This window comes from Lepidochelys kempii, chromosome 25 (genome assembly GCF_965140265.1).
Source record: "Lepidochelys kempii isolate rLepKem1 chromosome 25, rLepKem1.hap2, whole genome shotgun sequence".
NCBI classification, from domain to species: domain Eukaryota; kingdom Metazoa; phylum Chordata; order Testudines; family Cheloniidae; genus Lepidochelys; species Lepidochelys kempii.
The window spans coordinates 16,462,845-16,471,783 of record NC_133280.1 but is presented as its reverse complement, the minus strand read 5'-3'; positions in this window follow the sequence as shown (position 1 = coordinate 16,471,783).

Below are 8,939 nucleotides of genomic sequence, written 5' to 3'. Positions count from 1 at the left end.
GCTGGGGGCAGCGCCTTGGGGGCAATGATTGCGGAGGTGCTGGGTAAGGGAGGGGCAGCAGGGCCCCCCATGAGGGGCACAGGGGGGCATGCCAGGCTGGGCACAGGGACTCTTACAGCTTTGAACACAGGTGCAGCAGAGCCCAGCCTGCTCTGTGATGGTGCAGCTGGGCCAGAGGAGGGGCCAGGCTCCTGGGCGGAAGGAGGCATGTCAGCTGCTCGTTAAAGGCTGTGGCACACTTCCTCTTCTCCCCCTAACCCAGGTTAATCAGGTCCCACAGCAGATGCCGCGCTTGACACTCCTATTACCTGTCTCTGCGTGGGGCCTTGGGGCACTGCCTTGGCCTAGGTTCGCTTAATTAATTTCCTGTTTTTGGTATTGTATTTTTCCACCTTTGGGTTCTATGTCTCTGCAGCAGCCAGAGTGCTGTCCAGAAGCCAAATGCAGCCGCCCTGATACTGAGGACCTGGTGGGCCCCAGCAGGGAGCCACTTGGGTCAAATTGGAGCACCGTATGCTGGGCCCTGTCAGCGCCACGGACTGCATTCTTGGCTTAAGCTATAGCACTTTGTGCCATAACACAGGGTTGCAAACTTATTTTTAATTTGCAGACCCCTAAACAATGTCACCTGCTGGCCTGGCCCCATCACCCTGGGTGGCTGCAGGCTGTGCTCAGATACCTCGCAGCGTTCGTGCTGCTGTTGGCAAACAGTGTTAGGCCTCTGTAAAGAGGTGTGCTCTGGGGCTGCACCTGGGCCAGCGCCCGTGTTTACACTTGGCACCTGTGCCCTTGCTCTCTCATGTTTTTTCCTAGTGGGTGCAAAAACCAGCCTGCTGTTTATGGGGAAACATGCTCCAGTGCGATGTCAGTACTCCTACAGCCCCGCTCTCCCCCCATGATCCCTGGCAGGGGGAGAGTGTAGTGTGAGCTGGGCACTGGCCTGGCACCTTAGGGAATCCAACCCAACTAGGCACCACGTCAAGCTACAGCCTGCGACTAAGACTTTTTTCAAGCGGAGATTCTTCCAGGAATTCTCCCAGGGGTTGCTGTAAAGCCGTCGTACACTTGGCTAAACCAGAGGGTGCATTAGGAGGACATGCTATGTCTGTTTCTAAGCAGAGGAGGACTGGAAAATGTCTTTCACCATGTTCATAGTGTATTACACGGAGATGGGCTGTGTCTAAACCCAGGACGCCTATGTATTGTGTGTTTGCATGCAGCGGAGACAGGCTGACATCACGCGAACAGGTTTCATAATCGGAATACCTCGTGTGTGTGGTAGGTGCTTTGAACTTTTACTCACAGATTGTTTATCTCCCCAGGTTCCAATGTCTCATGCCTCGGCCTGCCTGTGTATTTACGATTCCTTTGTTTATAAATTCAGCGGGGTTTTGTGTCTGATGCTATTTACCATCCGGGTGCGGGTGCAGCGACCAGTACAGCAGTGTAATGACTCTTCCCTTTGCCCAGCGTGTCTGTTTGTCTTGCCATGAGGCCATGCAGCACATCGCACCCTGGGCGCTAAGAGTTACTACAAGCCGGAACGCTTGTCACTGATGGGTTGCGGGGCATTGTCCTGTTGCTCTTGCCCCTGCTTCCTTGGATTGGGCAGTGGGCCTTGGACCAGGCCTTTATGTCTCAGTGCTGCTCACAAATGTATTTCACAGCTGCCCCTAGGAAAGCAGGAGCTGTCTCTCCAGCGTGCATTCCCTCTCCAGCTCCCTGTGGAGCCCTGGCTGGGTGTAGGGCTCCCAGGCCCCCAGCGCAAGCCCCTGCTGCTTGGCTTTGTTTGCTTGTGACAGATGCTGCAGCGGGGCAGGGCTGGAGTGCGCTGCTGCCCGGCTGCTTAGTCACAGCCAGGACACAAGGAGCTCTCAAGCACCTGACAGTGAGCGAACAAATGAGTCCTTGCAAAATGCAGCCAGTGCTGGGCTGTGTGGGCTGGCTGGTGGCCTCAGGGATTTACCATTGTGACATGGGCTCAGGCTAGTGCCCCATGGACAAGTGTCCAGCTGACAAACCACTGTCCCCTTTGGCTTACCTGTTCCCCTTGGCGGCAGCCCCACAGAGACTTGGCTGAGGTCAGTGGGAGCCTCAGCCTCACATAAGCCTCAGCCACAGAGCTGCCCTTGGGAAGGTCCTTTTGGGCACACGGGCAGGTGCAAGGTTGGCACGCTTGCCTACGGCCTGTTGTGTGCAGGACGTGGTGTATCCACGGGTTCCTGGCCAGAGCTCTGCGCCCACCACACATCCACACCCCCTGAACTGCAGAGCTCCCCCCCCCCCGCAGCTTCCCCATGTGCCAGGCTGGGCTGGCGATCAGCAGGGTGGGTGCTGAGGCCAGTGGGGGGGGGGGGACGAGCCAGAGGCGATCAGCAGGGTGGGTGCTGAGGCCAGTGTGGGGGGGGGACGAGCCAGAGGCGATCAGCAGGGTGGGTGCTGAGGCCAGTGTGTGTGGGGGGACGAGCCAGAGGCGATCAGCAGGGTGGGTGCTGAGGCCGGGGGGGGGACGGGGACGAGCCAGAGGCGATCAGCAGGCTGCAGAAGCACCAGCGTTGTGTCATTTCGGTTTACTCGGTCAGGGAGGCACAGACCGTCCTGTACGACGCCGCTTACACAACGGCACCCAAACAAGTGCACAGCTCTGAGCGGCACGTGTGCAGCGACCTGATCCTGAGCAGGGGGCGTGTTGTGGTATTACGGTGCTGAGCCTATTTATGACACCTGGTCCAGCTGGGAGGGAAATGCTTTGGAGACTCCCAGGGACGATGCTGCCAGTGGTTGCTAGGTCTAGCTCTACTCCCTCCCTTTTCTCAAATTTTATTTTATTTAAGGGCTTGTTTATGCTCCTTTCTATTTTTTTTTTTTACGCTATTCCTCCCCAGCCAGGAAATGGCCCAGCCTGCAGCTGGATCTGGAGCATTGGGCCCCTCCCAGAATCTCAGCCTCCAAGCAAGACACCCCGAATTGGAATCAGCTGGGGCTGTTTGCTGAGCAGTCTGGGGCCAGCTTGTAACCCTTCCTTAGGTTTCCTAGTGCAGCTGCTTTCAGCTAACCTAACGGCTCCTCTGGATTCCCCAAAGGCCCCCCTGTGCCCCTCAGTTCATGGTCAGCAAGCCCTGGCCCTGCTCCCTGGCTCACATGTGCCCCTGGGGGTCTCTCTCTCTCGCTGTCTATGTTGCACAGGGAAGGCAGGGGCATTTTCTGGGTGTTAATCCTCTCTGGCCAGGCCTGTCTCTGTACAGGGAGAAACATGCTTCAGGTTACTGCCTGGGGGCCTTTCTTATAGTGCTGGGGGGGGTGTCTCTCTCTCTCTATTGTTTTTTAAATACCTATAACATACATACCGCAACATACAACACGCATCCGTGCCGCATGCCTCTCAACTGCTCTCAAAGCATGTCAGAACTAACGGCGCCCCAAGCCCATGTGGTCAGACAGGCTTAGCATCCCCACTCTGCTGTGGTAAAGAGCTGGGAGAGGCTTCCTGCAGGGCACCCAGCAAGTCCTGGGCAGAGCTGAGCCTAGAGTTCTGGGGCCTTCCTCCCCATGCTCTAGCCACATGCTGATACCTCCCCATGGGGCAGTGAGCACGCGGCTGCAGTTTGTCCCCAGAAGCACACAGAGTGAACATGGAGTGTGCATGTCCCAGGCAGGAAAGCAGAGAGCGCCCCACAGCTGGGTACCAAGGCAGACAGGTAACTCGAAAGAGCCCACGCCAGGGGCTGACACACAAGGCCAGCAGTCATCGTTTGACCGATGTCTCCTTGGGCTGGTGCCGTAGCTGGTGAGTTGGAAACAAAGTGCAAATTATCGAAATGCTCCCGATGAGAAGTGAGCTGTAGCTGACGAAAGCTTATGCTCAGATAAATTGGTTAGTCTCTAAGGTGGCACAAGTCCTCCTGTTCTTTTTGCAGTTTACCCAGGAACTCCCATGGCAACTGCAGCAAGGCTGGCTGCTAAGGGTGAGAATCCTGGCCACGCCTGGAATGAGCTACAATTCCTTTTTAGGTTGGGACCCCAACAGTTACAACACTGAAATTTCAGATTTAAACAATTGACATCATGAAATTTACGATTTTTTAAATCCTATGACTGTGGAATTGACCAAAATAGAGGGTGAATTTGGTAGGGCCCTAGTGATGAGCTTTCCTGCTGCTTGTGAAACTGATATCCCCAGGTAACTAACCCCCTTCTTGAGGTCCTGGTGTCCCTGCTGCCTTTGGGGTAACTTGAGGGCAGAAGCCAGCGGGCCCAGGCTGTGAGGTATTGTACTGGCAAGCTGTGTGTTTATGGATGGAGCTCTTTTGGGGTCATTGCCCTCTCCAGCAGAGGGTCAGAACTCTCTGGAAAGGGGGGGCCAGGCGAACCTGCCGAGTGTGAAATACCAGACTTGTGGCAATGGGATCAGGTGGGCTGGCCGGCTGATGGGGACAGACTGTGGGGAGGGGTGCTGTGACCGGGTCTTTGCCAGAAGATGGGTTGGGGATTAGTGGCCTGCCTGCTGTCTGTGGATTCCTGAGCTGCAGCTCTGGAGTCCCTCCAGCTCCCCACAGAGAAAAACAAGCGAGCCCAGCACTGCACTGGCAGCAGCCTCGCGGGGCGGGGGGAGACTCAGGCTGCGACCTCAGCTTGTGCGCCTCAGGCTGGTCTGGAGCAAACCAACGGAGGGGCTGGCTCTGCCCTGCCTGGGCCAGGCACATGCGGGCAAAGGGGGTGTGCGGCCGGGCCGCTGCCAGTAAACCCCTCGTTCTGAAGGTTACCAAGCCACACAGGCCTGAGCCCAAACAGGCCTGGCCCAGAGCAGCGCAGTCCCATGCCTCTGCAAACATGGGGCTGCTTGGAGGCATAGGAAGATGTTTATGGGGTGGGTGGATGGATCCCCAAAGCCCAACCCCACCCCAGTGCAGGGGGCATGTTTACTGGCCACTCTCCAGTGCTTGGGGGGGTCTGGCTGAGAGCCTGGACAGCCTGAGCCCCTGGGGACCCACCACAGGGTCCCCTACAGGAACCCGCTATCGACTGTCCCAACAGCTGCAGCCATGGATGTGCTTACAGCGGTTCTAGGCACGTGTTCCCTGCGTCCCCAATGCCTCTGTGGCTGACCTCGCGGTTGAGAGAGCCTGGAGCCCCAACGGAGCTGGTAGTGACTGGCTTTACGCTCTTCGCTGCTGCTTTTGTCCTCTTCGCCCTCTCATGCTGCCCTTGGGCCTAGAACAGCTTCCTCCAAGCTCTCTGCTCTCACGCAGACCCTGTCCCCCCAGTGCACCATGTTGGTCTGTTTCGGTCACACTGGAAGCTCCTTGGGGCTGTTTGAAAATAGCCCCATAAACATCATCTCGCTACTTCACAGGCCTCAAAACCTGCCTGTGATTCCCCTTCTCCTTATGTGCCTGTCCGATGGACCTGGACCTTGGCAGGGGGCACCTGAGAGACCCCCTTGTGCAACTTGCATGGATGGTGCAAAATAGGGCAGCAAAGGCGTGTTGTGATGAGTGAGAATCAGCAACGCCCTCTCCCGCCCTCTTGTGAAACACAAACTCCTGCAAACAAACACAGCTCGAGCCTCTAGTGGAAAGTTTGGGGAATGTGTCCCCGAGGGTGGCCCATTCATTGCAACTGCGTGTCACAAACATCCCATTAACGTCAGCTCCCCCCACCCTGTGCTGGGAGTGCCAGGACACTGCTATGCACTGGCTGGGGGCTGCCTGGCCTCTTGCGTACCGTTCTGCTTCTGCACTTGGAGCGTCTAGCAATATAAAATGTACAGGCAGCGTCTTTAGAAGAGACGCAAGGCAGTATTTCTTCACACAACGCACAGTCACCCTGTGGGACTCGTTGCCGGGGGATGTTGTGAAGGCAAAAAGTATAACTGGGTTCCAAAAGAATTAGATGAGTTAATGGAGGATAGGCCCAGCAATGGCTATTAGCCAGGATGGTCAGGGACGCAACCCTAAACCTCTGACTGCCAGAACCTGGAACTGGAGAGCAGAGGACCGATCACTCAATGTGTTTGCTCCCTCTGAAGTGCCTGGCATTGGCTGCTGTAGGAGGACTGGCTACTGGGCTAGATGGACCACTGGTCTGACCCAGTGTGGCTGCTCTTAGGTTCTTGTTGGCAGGGGGTGGCAATGCTTCTGAGTAGCACTTATTTCACTTAAGTGTGAACACTCCTGCATGTGACTCTGGTTTCTCCTTCCCTCTCCCAGGGATCGCGCCTCCCCCCTTGACGTAGGTGCTGCTGTTCCTGGCTGGCATCTGGGGGTCATGACTTTTTTCTGTAAAAAGCCCTGCCTTTGTTTCCCCCTGCCCCCAGGGACAGCAAAGCTGATGATGCACTTTCATTGGGGCCTTGGTAACCACCCTCCTGTGGCTGGGGCTTGACCTGTGCAGAGCTTTACCTGGCGCAGAATCCACCCTCTGAAACCGGCAGGTACCTCCTGTGCTGGTCCAGCTCTCCCGCCCTCTGCAGGAAGGGGCAGCCAAACCCTGGGATTAGAGTGACTCTTAAACTGTGGCCTCTTCACTGCTCTGACTTGTTTGCAATGTTCCCCTCTCCTGATGCCAGGAGAGCAGGTGCCTCACGGTCACACTGGACCTAGCTCCCGTGGTCCCGTCCACACTGGCGCTGTGCTGGTGGGAGAGGCTCATGCTGCTGAACCTGCTAGCAGGGTGCAGTGTCCTAGGCCCAAACAAGGGAACCGGGCACGTTCTCCGTGCAGGGAACTTACAGTGTGGAGAGGTTCCTGTGTCTGGTGCGAATCGCGCTCTCCCCAGCCTCCTTTGCAGGCTTCCCTATTTCTGATGTGAATAAGCTTCACCCTTAAAACTGAAGGGATCCCAAATGAATGTGGCCTAAAGTGAGGGGCTTCCCCAAACTGCTGGCCAGTCGGGAGGGCTGGAGACATTGTCACATGCAGCTGAATGAGGGTTCTCAGGCCCCCCCCCATTTGGGAGCAAGGTTGAAAGAGCCGCTTTGTCGAGTGGGACTGGTCCCGCTGCTGTGCTCTTGCTGCCAGTAGCACCTGAGAGGCTGTTTCCCCTCAGGCTCAGGGAGCTCTCGGTAGCATCTGATGGGTGCTGTGTCTGACTTCAGGGGTGCAGCCGGGCCCAGGGAACTGCTCCCTGGTGACTTGAGTCCTCCTTTGAGGGCCTCAGCCAGAGAGCAGCAACACGGCACCTCCGCCTGGCGGCCCTGCTGTGGGGTGCATTAGTGTGTGGCTCAGGTCTGGGGCTGGGAGTCAGGAGAGCTGGGCCCTGCCACCAGCTCCTTCCTCCTCTGACGCCAGGGGAGTCACATGGCCTCTAGTCCTCGTTTCCCGATGACGCTCCTTGCTGCCCGGCAGAGGGCTTGTGAGCAAGCCCTGCTGTTGGGTCTCCCAGGACTAGCTTGGCCAGGCCCTAGCCCAATGCATAGGTCTGTTTGTTGTGTTCTCTTGTCCTTACCACCCATGCTGTCCCTGTCGGTTTGATGCCCCTGCTGTGTCTTGCCTGACACCGGGACTGGGGGCTCTCTGAGGCCAGGCAGCCTCTGTGCCCGGCACTGTCAGAGCGGTAAGGATGCTGCTCTGACTTGTGCCTGGCATTCCTGGCAATATACATCAGCATCCGCAGATCCATTCCTTGGCTACGCTTGCTAGGACTGTTCACTGTTGGGGGACTAAGAGAAACCACCACCAAGCCCCCTCTGCCCCTTTCTGTTTGTCCTTCTGCAAGATCAGAACTCCTCGGCACGTGGCTTCCACTCACAGGGACACATACACAGACGTTTCCTCTTGGCTTTGCGGTTTTGTGTACTGCTGCTCAACAGAGGAGTCTTGATGCCACGTGACTTTTTTACAAATAGGCTGCAGCACCCAGCACCGGCAGCCAAAGCTGCTGCTGATGCTCCTCCCTCACTTCTATTTCTGACGGGGGCTAAACTCACTTTGGGCTGGATCCTGAGCTCACATGCATCGCTGTGAAGCCAGCGTGATGCTGCAAAAGTCCATGGCATTACTCCAGACTTAAGCCAGTGTAACTGAGATCAGAATGTGACACTTTCTCCAGCTGTATTTGGCTTCTAGGCTAAGTTAACTAGGTTAGCGGGGGACTACACGGCAGACTTCATGGGACATGACACTAACAGGTCTGTTTGCAGATAAACATACCTGCGTACATTTCCTGCACACCCACAACTGTGCTGATCTTCCAGAGCCAGCATCGCCACGGTTAGTTCATCCCCTGCATGTATAGAAGTGGGCGTAGGTGACGCCTGGGCCATCTCTAAGCTTGGATTGAAACCATTAATTCATTGCCTATGTCCCGTGGTACCCTGCACTGACCTGTCAGGGCCCCGCCCATTTGCTGGTGCACAGAGCCATGTGGACAGTCTGGGAGCCAGAAGCAAAGCGCTCTGACCTGCACAGCCAAGTGGGGTGGGCAGCTGGAGATCGCTGTCTGCCCTGCCAGCGGGCCTTGGCCATGCCCTGTCTAGGGAGGAGAGGCAAGTTCAGTCTCCAGAGCTACTCGCTGCTTGGCCTCAAGGAAATAAGCCGTGCCAGCTGCTTGCAATATGGGTGCCTGCCCTGCCCTCCTAGCACTGAGCGCACCCACCCGTCTCGGGCTTAGGTGCAGGATGCCACAACACATGCTGGCATTTGGCACCCTAGCACTGAGGCAGGACAGGCTTTTCCTGTGCCATGGGCTGGGTGGGTTACCGGAGAGGAGGGGCTGGAGAGAGCCCTGCAGGCCACGGGGCTCTCTGAGCTGAAATAACGTGGCCTCCCCTTCCCCTGAGCTGGGCCGGGTGTCTCCAGTGTGGTTTCTCCCTGGCGGAGGCTGTGTGCATGGGGACGTGTGTTTTCAATTCTGCTAAACCTGGGAAGTACCAGGTCAGCATTTCTGGGCTCTCCTCTGCACTCAGGCCTGGCCACTGCCTTCACAAACAGGAAGCAGGA